The sequence below is a fragment of the Phoca vitulina genome, unplaced genomic scaffold (assembly GCF_004348235.1).
Source record: "Phoca vitulina isolate PV1807 unplaced genomic scaffold, GSC_HSeal_1.0 scaffold17, whole genome shotgun sequence".
Taxonomy (NCBI): Eukaryota; Metazoa; Chordata; class Mammalia; order Carnivora; family Phocidae; genus Phoca; species Phoca vitulina.
Window position 1 is genome coordinate 33,786,041 of NW_022589720.1, and position 11,367 is coordinate 33,797,407.

At 38.7% G+C, this 11,367-nt stretch overlaps 1 protein-coding gene across 5 annotated transcripts in view; it reads right to left on the minus strand.

Moving 5' to 3' along the window:
• Positions 1 to 9,711, minus strand: part of TMEM267 (transmembrane protein 267) — a 32,404-nt gene extending 22,693 nt beyond the window's left edge. For 3 of the 5 annotated variants that reach the window (XM_032415397.1, XM_032415396.1, XM_032415395.1), the window contains exons 1-2: positions 8,886 to 8,920; positions 6,476 to 6,590 (exon numbers count right to left, since the gene is read on the minus strand). The gene's annotated coding sequence lies outside the window, so the exon portion shown is untranslated. Of the gene's footprint in view, positions 1 to 6,475; positions 6,591 to 8,811; positions 8,921 to 9,294 lie in introns of those variants that run through there. The other 2 variants (XM_032415393.1, XM_032415394.1) reach the window with 2 other exon arrangements.
• Positions 9,712 to 11,367: the final 1,656 nt, after the last annotated feature.

The following is an 11,367-nucleotide window of genomic DNA, read 5'->3' on the forward strand; positions in this document are numbered from 1 at the left end:
TTATCTTCTACTTTTCTATATATTTGAAATTTTCATTTGGAAATATTTTTAAAAGAGTACAGAACATGATTCCATTTATATAAAATTCAAGAAAATGTAAACCAATTTAAGTGACAGAAAGCAGATCAGTGGGGCTGGAAGGATAAAAAAGGAGCATTAAGAAACTTTGGGGGAACAGATGTGTTCATTATCTTGATTGTGGTGATAGTTTCATGGTTTATAGTTTCATATATACATCAAAATGTACCAAAATGTTATGTCAATTATACTCCAACAAAGATGTTAAAAAGTTAGGAGAATATATTTTATTGTCAATAACAACAGCAGGCTTTCATGTAAAAGGAGCACTCTGAAAACAAGAGCTTATGGAGATGAAAAGTCTGATTGCCCAAATAAAAGCTCAACAGGAACAATGCATAATAAAATGAATGCTTCAAAAAACACAATTAGTGAGTAAGAACATTTTTGAAGAATTTTCTCAAAGCTTGTTGGGGAAAAAAATGACAAAGAGTTAAGCACTGAAAGAAAAAAATAAATTCAAAAGATAAACATAAAATCCTTTAGAGTTTCCAAATCCTGCCCCGCCCCAGCCAAAAAGGTTATCTGCAAAAGGAAAATGTGATTAATACCAACAATAAATGCCAAAATACTGTGGGGCAACATTACTAAAGCTCTGAGAGAAATGGATTATGACTGTAGGATTCTACATAAACTAAATTATGGCACCTCTGTGACAATCATGAATTTCATAATTTTGCCTTTGAAATTATAACAGCTATATACAATTTCTGGGGGAAAAAGGATGGAGGAACAGGACTTCTAAATCACTAGGAAGACAGAAGAGGAATAAAGAAAACTTGATCAGTACAGCAAAACATAAAAGGAAAAAAAAGAAAAAAGAATTTACTGTCACCCCAACCCCCCAAAAGAGTAAAAGGGACCAAACATCAAACACACACGTATTAAATTTATCTATAAAGAAACAGATTGGGACAAAAGGAAACATCCCAGTTATTGTTCATAAGAAAATATCTCAAACAAAAAGTCTCAGCAATATACAAAATAAAGAGATGAGAAAATATATATCTAGAATATACAAGCCAAATAAAGCAGCCGTGGTAATATTAATATCAAATACAAAATTCATGGCAAAAGACTTAGTGGTACTAAAAGGGATAAAATAAAGTTATATAAGATGCTTACAGGGCACTGGGGTAGCTCAGTTGGTTAAGCGTCCGACTCGATTTCGGCTCAGGTCATGAACTCAGGGTCGTTGGATCGAGCCCTGAGTCAAGCTGCGTGTTCAGAGTGGAGTCTGCTTGAAAATCTTTCTCCCTCTCCCTCTGTCCCTCCCCCCGCTCATGCTCTCTCTTGCATTCTTGCTCTCCCTCTATAAATAAATAAATAAATAAATAAATAAATAAATAAATAAAATCTTTAAAAAAAAAGATGCTTACATGACAAACCACAAACAGGTAAGATATGTAAATTATATAAAGTAGCCAAAAATAGGTATAGATAATCTAAATAATATAATTACAAGTTTGATTTCATATGCAGGTCTAAAATTACACATTTTACATGGAAAACACATTCTTTCCAATTGTCCATGAAACATTTACAAAAGTTAACTACCCATTTACTCTACACAAGAAAAACTTCACAATGAAGTTTCACAATGAAAACTACACAAGAAAAACTTCAATAAAATCTAAATACTGGAAATGTTCAGGCCAAATTCTCTGACCACAATGCAATATAATTCATCACTTTTTTTTTTTTTAAAGATTTTATTTATTTGACAGAAAGAGACACAGTGAGAGAGGGAACATAAGCAGGGGGAATGGGACCTAGTTAAAAAGAATAGAGTGGCCTAGTTAGCTCAAAGAAACTAAGCTTAAATGATGGTACAAGTAATACCTTTAAAGCCAAAATACTTGTTTTCAAGTATTTATGCTCTGTACACATTTCAGGAAGGAAAACAAAAGTTCAGAGAGCAAGGACTCAGTCAACTTTGTTCACTACTATATCTTTCATGCATACTAAGTGCTCAATAAGTGTTGAATGAATTCATGAAAAATCTTCATATACTGGATCTGTTATCCAGCAGGAACTGCATATTAAATACTTAAACGGCATTTAGCAAAATGTAATATCCATTCCTGGGATCTGCATTTTTAGCAAGTATGACTACCAAGTAATTTTTATATTCACTAAACATTGAGAAACACTAGTTTACCAGAAACCAAAATCATGAAAACCGAGAAATATTACCTTAAAAGTTAGAAACAGTAAAGCTATCAGAATATTGTTCTGGCAGTTTCATTCCACTTAACGAGGCAAGGAAGGGACAGAGGGAGGGGGGGAAGGAAATGTATCATTACCTTACCAGGAAGAACAGGATAATTACATTAGTTGGCAAGTGAAATGACTGCCTATTCAAGAGAATCCATTGAAAACCATTAGAATTTAAGTTGCAAATGGTGGCTAATTCAAGATAAATACTAAAATAATCTTTATAATATATAAGCAATCATCATAAGAAAAAAGTGGGAAAAAACATTCACAACAGCAATAAAAACCCAAATACCAAGGAATAAACTAAACAGGAAATATTTGTGAAGAAAACAACAAAGCTGTATTAAAGGACACAAAAGATCAATCAGTTCTTTCGAGCTCTGGTGGCTTCATACTATGTTAGCTCAGCTTAGTTGGAAGCACATTTTTCAATTCCCTTCCTTGTAAAGTTCTTGTATAGTTCTTCCTTGCATGTGGAGCTTGCACATGATCTGTTAGCTTGCCTTGCTGGCATGGGGAAGCGGACTGGCCTGCAGCTCCTTCAGCTTCTCCAAATCCTGGGTCTGCATGTGCAATCCCCGGGTCAAGGGTGTTAGCCTCTCCTGGTAGATCATCACCCACAGCATCAAAACTGGAGTTGGTGAGAAGCCAATGCAGATTCCATTCTGTCCCTGCTCTCCTCCACATCCACTTTCCCTTCTCGACTGTGTCTGTCTAGCTGGCTTGTAACCCCCTCAGGCTCAACAACAGACTCAGAGGCAGGAGTCTGTCCAGACTGCTTTCCCAGTCCCCACAATTACAGAAGGTCTAACCCCTGTCTAAATCCCAGGCAAAGTAGTTCTGCTTCTTTGATGGAATGTAACTAATACAAGAGCCAGACCATTTTATTGAGTAAGAAGACACTGATGGTGTTATTCTCCTCAAATAAAATCCATAAATTTAATATTAATCTAATTAAAATCATAAAGGGATTTTCTTTTAGGAACTTCACAAAGTGTTTCTAAATTTCATTTAAAAGAGTTAATGCCAATAAACTTGGAAAAGCAGAGTAACGTAAGTACTGAAAGGTGAACACAAAGTCTAGAAATCAAATAAGTGTGTGTATGGGGGTGTGGGGAATGTGTATATAATTCTAAATTGGTAGAGGAACAATTATTATTTAACTCTGATCCTGTATCGGTTAGGATTCTTAAGTGCATGGAAAAGAAAACACTCTGGCAGTAAATGCAAAAAACAAATTTATTAAAAGGATACTGGGAAATCACAGCCAGGTTTCAAGAATCAGGCCTCAAAGTTATGCCTCGAGCACCTCAGTGAAAATGACACCAGACAACTGGTCTGATGAAGACCTCCCCAGCACGGAGCCCAGCTTACACTGCCTAACCCCCTGTCACCAGGTATTACCACCGGCACTGAGTCAGTGCTGCCCTGTCCACTGCTGCCGTGGAAGACTCTTGACTGTATTTGCTTATTTGAACTCATACACTATTTGGATGGGGCAGGATATGTGTCTGATTGGCTGGGCCTACATCACATGACTAGCTACAAGGGAGGCTGGAAAAGACAGTATTTGGCCTTCTCAGCACATATTGTGGAAAGTGGGCTCTTTGTTTCTTCCAGTTGCATTAGAACAGCATACTCACAAATATACTATGCTGGACAGGAAGAGCCGTCCACACTAGTAGTCAGTCTGTTAGGCTTTAATTGCTAAGTAATACTGGAGAGAGTCAATCATCAGACGAAACCTGAGAATGGATCATCTCCTTTCAATCTGTGCAACGCATAGTTCAATACAGTAGAGTTGTTTAATCAAACAACTCTAGGTTTTAAAATGTCACATCCACACGGATCAGAGTTTTGCAACATGATAGAACATTTCCCTGGTTAAATTAACAAAGGGAATCAATGTCGTTGACTAGCCCTGGAAAATGTCTATGATTAGATAGCTTTTGTAATCAGTTTGGTTATCAAGTTTGGGATATTTACATGAATTTGTAAACAGACTTCTACATAGTCGAGCTAGCTTGACTTTTAGAGAGGAGCTCAAAATTATTTTTATTAAAAATTTTTTTTTTTATTTATTTGTCAGAGAGACAGTACCAGCAGGGAGAACGGCAGGCAGAGGGGAGAAGCAGGCTCCACATTGAGCAAGGAGCCCGATGCAGTACTTGATCCCAGGACCCCGGGATCATGACCTGAGCCAAAGGCAGATGTTTAACCGACTGAGCCACCCAGGTGTCCCTCAAAATTATTTTTAAAATATTGATAGACATGACTACATAAGAATATAAAACTTATACATGGCAAAGTTAAAGACAATGGAGGAATTGTGATTCTCTTTATGATGGGGAAAGATTCAAAGTTTTACTTTATTAAGGTCTCTTAAAATTAAGAGGAAAAAATCAGTATTCCAATAATAAAGTGGGCAATGTCTATCAAAAGGCAATTTGGAAAAGGAAGAAATACAAATGATCAAAAAAAATTATTAGAAGGTTTCAACTTTATTAGCAATCAATTGAATTATATTAAAACAGTATTTCAATGTACAATTGACAAAAGATTGCTAATGCTTTCTGTTAGTAGTGGTAGGAAGATGATCACTCGTTCTGTTTATTAACAGGAGTATAAGTTAGTATAATTTTCTAGTACACAATTTGACAATATATATCAAAAATCACTTAAAAATAAGCAAATATGGGGTGCCTGGGTGGCTCAGTGGGTTAAGCGTCTGCATTCAGCTCAGGTCATGATCCCAGGGTCCTGGGATCGAGCCCTGCATCGGGCTCCTTGCTCGGCGGGAAGCCTCCTTCTCCCTCTCCCACTCCCCCTGCTTGTGTTCCCTCTCTAGCTGTCTCTCTGTCAAATAAATAAATAACAAATCTTTAAAAAAAAAAAGAAAGAAATCTTTAGGGAATTATGGGTGCTTGGGTAGCACGAGATCCCAGGACCCTGGGATCATGACCCGAGCTAAAGGCAGACGCTTAATGACTGAGCCACCCAGGCGCCCCTCCCTAAAGATTTCTAATGTCTTTCTATTATGACCACAAAACAAATAAAGCTACTCTGAAATTAGTCAGAAGTCATTAAACAACTCAGACCATGATGCTAAAGTCAGTATCTTAAAGGTATAATTTTTGAAAAGTAGAAACATACTTATAACATTAAAAATATATATTAATAAAAATATTAGCATATATAACATCAATAAACATTAATAAAATTTTATACAATTCTTATAAGTCAAACTGATAATATAAAAATAATTTGTTCATATTTATGTATTAGTTGACACATGCAAAGTCTGTACAAAAGATTTCTATATCTCCAGGTGAAATAAAGTTATACAGACACCTTTAATTCTTTCATATGGTGAAGAAAACTTGCTTTGCACTGAATAACTGTTTTGTTAATGATAATGGAGTCTACAACAATCCTCAAATTCTTGGTCATTTGCAATAATGAAAATTGTTCTGAAAAGCACTAAGATTGGGTTAAAGTGTACAGATTCTTCCAGGATGAGGAAATGAGTGATTTCAAAGTACTTTCAAGCAAGACCAAAATGTAAAAAAGGCAAAAGATACATCCAAGTCATGAAACCTTTCTATAAACTTCAGGATTGACAGTCCCATAAATTATGAAGCATTTGTTTTTACTTTACGAAATAAACTCTTGACACTTGCATGGATAAAGAAGTCAACATGTTTAAAGGTTCGGTGCATATAATCTTAAAGTTTATAAAATATCCCTTTGAACCAAAGACAGATGCCAGTATCCACTTAGCTGGATGGGAACTGGGACACACAAATTTCAATGAATGACCACGCCAGAGAAGTGCTACACTAGCAGAAACATTCCCCTCCTTCAGTAAGCTGTGGCCTGCAAATTAGCCCAAAGAAGAAAGAAGGTCACTCAGGTGAAAGAGCGTAAGAATGTAGGCTGGACACACTTACATAGAAGTTCAAGAGAAAAGCTCTGCTGCCACTCAAACTATGCTTATATCTGCATTTATTACAAATTTATTTTCAAATCTTATCCCAGAAAGGGGACAAAAATAAGAGGTCATTATCCACTTAATTGCAAATTGCATGATGCCACTATAAAGCCACTGCATTACACCCATCTTCTTTTACTCTTGAAACAATTTTCATCACCCCAAATATATTTAAATGTTACTAACCTTGTGTTTTAAGTTCAGATTTTAAAAAGATGGGGAGGCTAATGATGTGTTACGAGCAAAGTGAAACATCAAAAGATCACTTCAAGTCTTTAAATGATGATCCAGATTTAGTGACCTGAAAAAGAAAACCTTATTGTTTATAATAATATAACTCTATCATGGTTTATGAATAGGAACACATACACATAATGGGGCAGCACGAAATGCATTTTATAAATGGAGAGTATACAACAGCTTGCTTGATGACAGAGGAACAAAAAGCTAATGAGTGAACATGGAAGGAGATCCTTCAGCCCCAGTCAAGTTTGTAGATGACTAGAGCCCTGCAAACATCTGGACTACAACTGCATGGGCCCCTGGGCCAGAATCACCCAGCTAAGCCTCTTGCAAAGTCCTAGCCCACAGACACAGTGAGATAATACTTGTTAAATGTTTAAAGCCTCTAAGTTTTGGGGTGATTTGTTATATAGTAATAGGTATCTAACACAATACTCTTTCCATTTTTATAAAGGTATAATTATGGTCCCAGAAACACAATTCTGACATCTATTCCACTCTATTAGGGCACATATTTAACATCTTTAGCTTAGATTTTGAGTATGAAGATAAGAAAAAAACATTTTTTGGGGGGGGAGAAAGAACATTTATAAGTGTACTGCCTTTTATTTACTGTCTCTTAGACACCCAAGTGTACCCATTTTTCTTCATACCTTTTTCTTCCTTTTTCCACTTCCTACCACTCCCCTACAAATAGAATGGACACTGGAACCTCAAAAACTGTAACATAACTTTGTTTATTCTACATACTTACTTTTGTTGGGTAGTTCCCTTAAGAGTAGTAATTGTAATTTTCTTTCTTTCTTTTTTTTTTTTAAAGATTTTATTTATTTATTTGAGAGAGAGAGAGAGAGCACATGAGAGGGGAGAGTGGGAGAGGGAGAAGCAGGCTCCCCGCTGAGGAGGGAGCCCGATGCGGGACTCGATCCTGGGACTCCAGGATCATGACCTGAGCCGAAGGCAGTCGCTTAACCAACTGAGCCACCCAGGCGCCCAATAATTGTAATTTTCTGTTAAGCCTCTCATGCATAAAATCTAATGTGCTGAAGGTATTTAATAAATATTTCATTATACTAATACAAGGGGTAAGCAGGTAAGCAACCCTCAGCCTATGAACTAAAAATATTTTGGGGATGACTTCTTATCTCATAATAGCCTAACATGTCCTTATGACTTGCAGCCACTTTCTACGATGGTCAAACTGCCACACCCCATTCCATTATAGTAAAATATCATCAACTATGGGGCCTTTTAAGTATACATAGTAGTAATCTTCCCTTTCCTTAACTCCACAAACATAATTAGCCAGTCACTTTAGTTATGCACTATTATACAGTTTGTTAATAATCTTAGACAAATCTTTCTGCCAAAACAAAGAACTAACAAATTCCCAAAATAAATATCATCTGCTTCACTCTTCCCATCACACAAATGTTTACAAAAACCTGAGGTAAAAGCAGTCTAAAATCTGATAACTACCTTTAGTATTGCTTTACAAATAAGTCTTTTTCAATGTCAGTGCTGTGAAAGTTAATATATTTAATTTTTTTTTAATTTTAATTTTTTAAAGTAATCTCTACACCGGAGGTGGGGCTTAAACTCACAACCCGGAGATCAAGTCACACACTCCATCGACTGAGCCAGCCAGGCGCCCCTAATATATTTAATTTTTTAATGCTATAATACCTAAAGCAGATGCCAAATGCAGCTAATTTGCAAAGGAAAGAAACACAAATCCTGCTCAGTTTCACAGAAACTTTTGTTTAGTTCCTACACCATTAGGAATAAAACATACAATTCTGAATTTAAACATTTATCGAGTCTCAGCAAATTCCCCAAATCATTCTTTCCCAAGGCTGGTGTGATGCAGTAATTTTAAAACGCCCATTAAGAAAATAGGGCAGGAAGCCCTGGCGTCATAGCATTTCCTATGCAAAGAAGGGATCCTGTCACACTTAACAGTAGTCACGCCTTCAGGGACCCGGGGCGCTTGGGACTCTCGTGCCTGTTAAAGAGGGCAATGGGCAACTCCGACAAGAACCCCGTCACCCCGCTCTGGGCCAGGGAAACGCCAGGGACACAGAGCCTAGGCGAGGACTGGGTGCCTGTGGAATCTCGAAGGCTCCACGAAGCCGGAGGAAGGAGCCGGACCTTCGCGCACATCCCGGGATCGTCGGACAGTGCCGGCGGTCAAGCACACCGCGCTGCCTCTGGAGTCCCGCGCGCTCGCCGCCCCTTCACGCCCTCCCCATCTGGAACCTGGGGCTTCGGCTTCCCACCTCAGGACGCAGTTTGGCGGAGTCCACTCCGTCCCCCTCCCGCCCGGGCCCTCTCCGAGCTCAGCCGCGCCCACCTTCGTCTTTCCAGCCTGAAGCCCGCAGCGCTAACGGCGGCCCCGCCCCTTTCCCCTCCCCGCGGCCGGCACCATAGAGAAGCCGGCCGCCGGCCAGAGCGGCTCCAGCCCCCAAACGTCGGCGGAGAGGACGCCGGGATACCGGCCCCATGCCTAACGGACGAGAACCGATAGCTGGGTTTTTTCTTTGGAGGAGGTGGTGGGTACTACGAGTTCTTCCCCGCCGTGCCCCATAAGGAAACCTTTGGGACAGCGGGGTGAGAAGTGCAAAGTGCCTTGGTTGGTTTCCTCTGTCAAACCTGAGCATTCGTTCTTGGCTTTGCCGGCGCCGTGCCCCAGACTTAGCAGCCGACATACTCACGACGCACCCTTACTGGCGGCTGGGAAGCTGGGGACGAAGTGACCTCACCTAATGTTGGATGTGCGGGCCCAACACCCAGACCTTGAGCGAGGAGCCACGGGCCATCTTGGGTCTCGAAAGGATAGAGAAATTTCCGGCTTCCTTTACCGGGTCTTTCAGGTTGGGCGCCGGAGTTTTTCCACGAGATGGAGGGACCGCGCGATCCGGCGGATCCGCCTCTTCTTCATAGCGCTCCAACGCCCCCTTGGGGATTTCTTGATAATTATTCTTTGCCACTTTGTGGGCAGACGGTGGGGGGCTACCACTTTATTGTGGCAGCAGATAGAGCTGGACCATTTAATCATGACTACTAAACGCACAGGAGTTGGAAAAAGAACTGCATAAAAGGTAGCTTGACCCTAATTAACCGGACTCAACATGCAGCTTTTTAATGGGACTATGACCAGGTCCCAGCCTGCCTTTCCGCCTGAGTGAGCACCAAGGAGATGTCTAGCTTGGCATCGGCTCTAGGAAGCACTGGTGCAAAAGAATAGTCTCAAAAAGGTGTATTGCTTTCTTCTTCCTACCTAGTTTCTCAAAACAAGGGTGAGATGGAAAGCAACGGCAGTAGTGGGGTTATATTAATTTTACAGTTGAAAGACAATTCTATAGTAGAAAGTGAGATCTTCAATCTCAAGCAAACTCCTAGGCCTCTCTCTCACAGAACCCTAAAGCGTGGCTCAGTTTCTCAATGCTAGAACTTTTCATTGCTTGTCTTGGTTCTTAGTGGAAAAGACTCAACTGAGGGGGAAAATGACACACATTTTAACCCACATAGTTTAAAAGCTAATTACAAAGAACACATTAACCACAATATGGGGTGCTTTTAGTCATGTTAAGGACAGTTTGTCTGTCTGAATGCAGTAACAATTTCGCATTGCCCTTATGGCAGCACTGTACATGTCTTATACTCTAGGCTTACTAGAGCTGTTGAAGAACAACATGGATGGCTGCCTGCAACCAAAACAACGAAATTGTTACAATTCTTTTCTCTGTAATCACTCTACAGCCCAAAGGCACTGATTCATTTATACAACACATACTGAATGCTCTTTGTGCCAAGCGCAATGCTTGGTAACAGGCTACAAAATGACTTTATGGAGCTCAAGTTCTAGTGGAGGATCTAGACCACAAAGAGACAAAAGTTGGATGGCTGTAGTATGTGCTGTAAAGGAAATAAATAGGGTGATGTAGTAGAGACTAAGTGGGGGAGGCCCTTCTGAAGAAGTGGTAATTTGTGCTGAAACCTGAAGGTAGCAAGGAGCCCGGGGTGAGAAGAGCTAACAAGAGAACATTGTGCCCATTCAAATCATTGACATTATCACTCCTAATCTATGCTCTGCTTGCTTTGTTCTTTTTCTCCTTGTTTCCTCTGTTGTTTCTTTTATGTCAAGAAGCTGGTCTTTTCTAGAAATCAGAAGTTAATTAGAACATTTCTGCTATATTGGTCTAATCTTGAAGTCTCTTTAGATGCGTGGTTTTGTGCTTTCCCAATAAACAGCACTAGGTTGCTATAAATAGCACTTTTGATGAGCTATTTTAGTTTCACACACTTGTGTAGCATAAATTTTTTTCAGATGTTCAAAAGAAATGAAAATAATCAGACAATTCAGATAAAATTTGGTCTTTGCTGAAGTGCCCGATTCTTAGCTTGAAGCAATATTGCGCATATATATATATATAAAGATCTAATTCTCTTTTGGTAGTTCTGTTGAAAAATATTTGGAGACCAAAAAGCAAATGACCAAATACACACAATTCTGCATATTTAAAAAGAAAAAAAAAAAAAACTTGAAGATTAATAGTGAATGCTCCACAAGATAAAACAGCAACTATAATTTTATAAGTTTTTCTCATAAATCTGAAATAAGAAATTGTTCAAAATCCTAAAACAGTTCTTTATTAATAAAATACATTATAAACATATAGTTTAAAATTTACAAGTTAGGTAACCTCCAAAGTTAAATGTCATTTTTTATATAATCATTGCACAGAAGTAATATATATAATTTCTTGGCTTACTAGTAATTTTATACTAGTCACTTGAAACAACATCCTTAAGGTTTATAAAAATTCCATTTT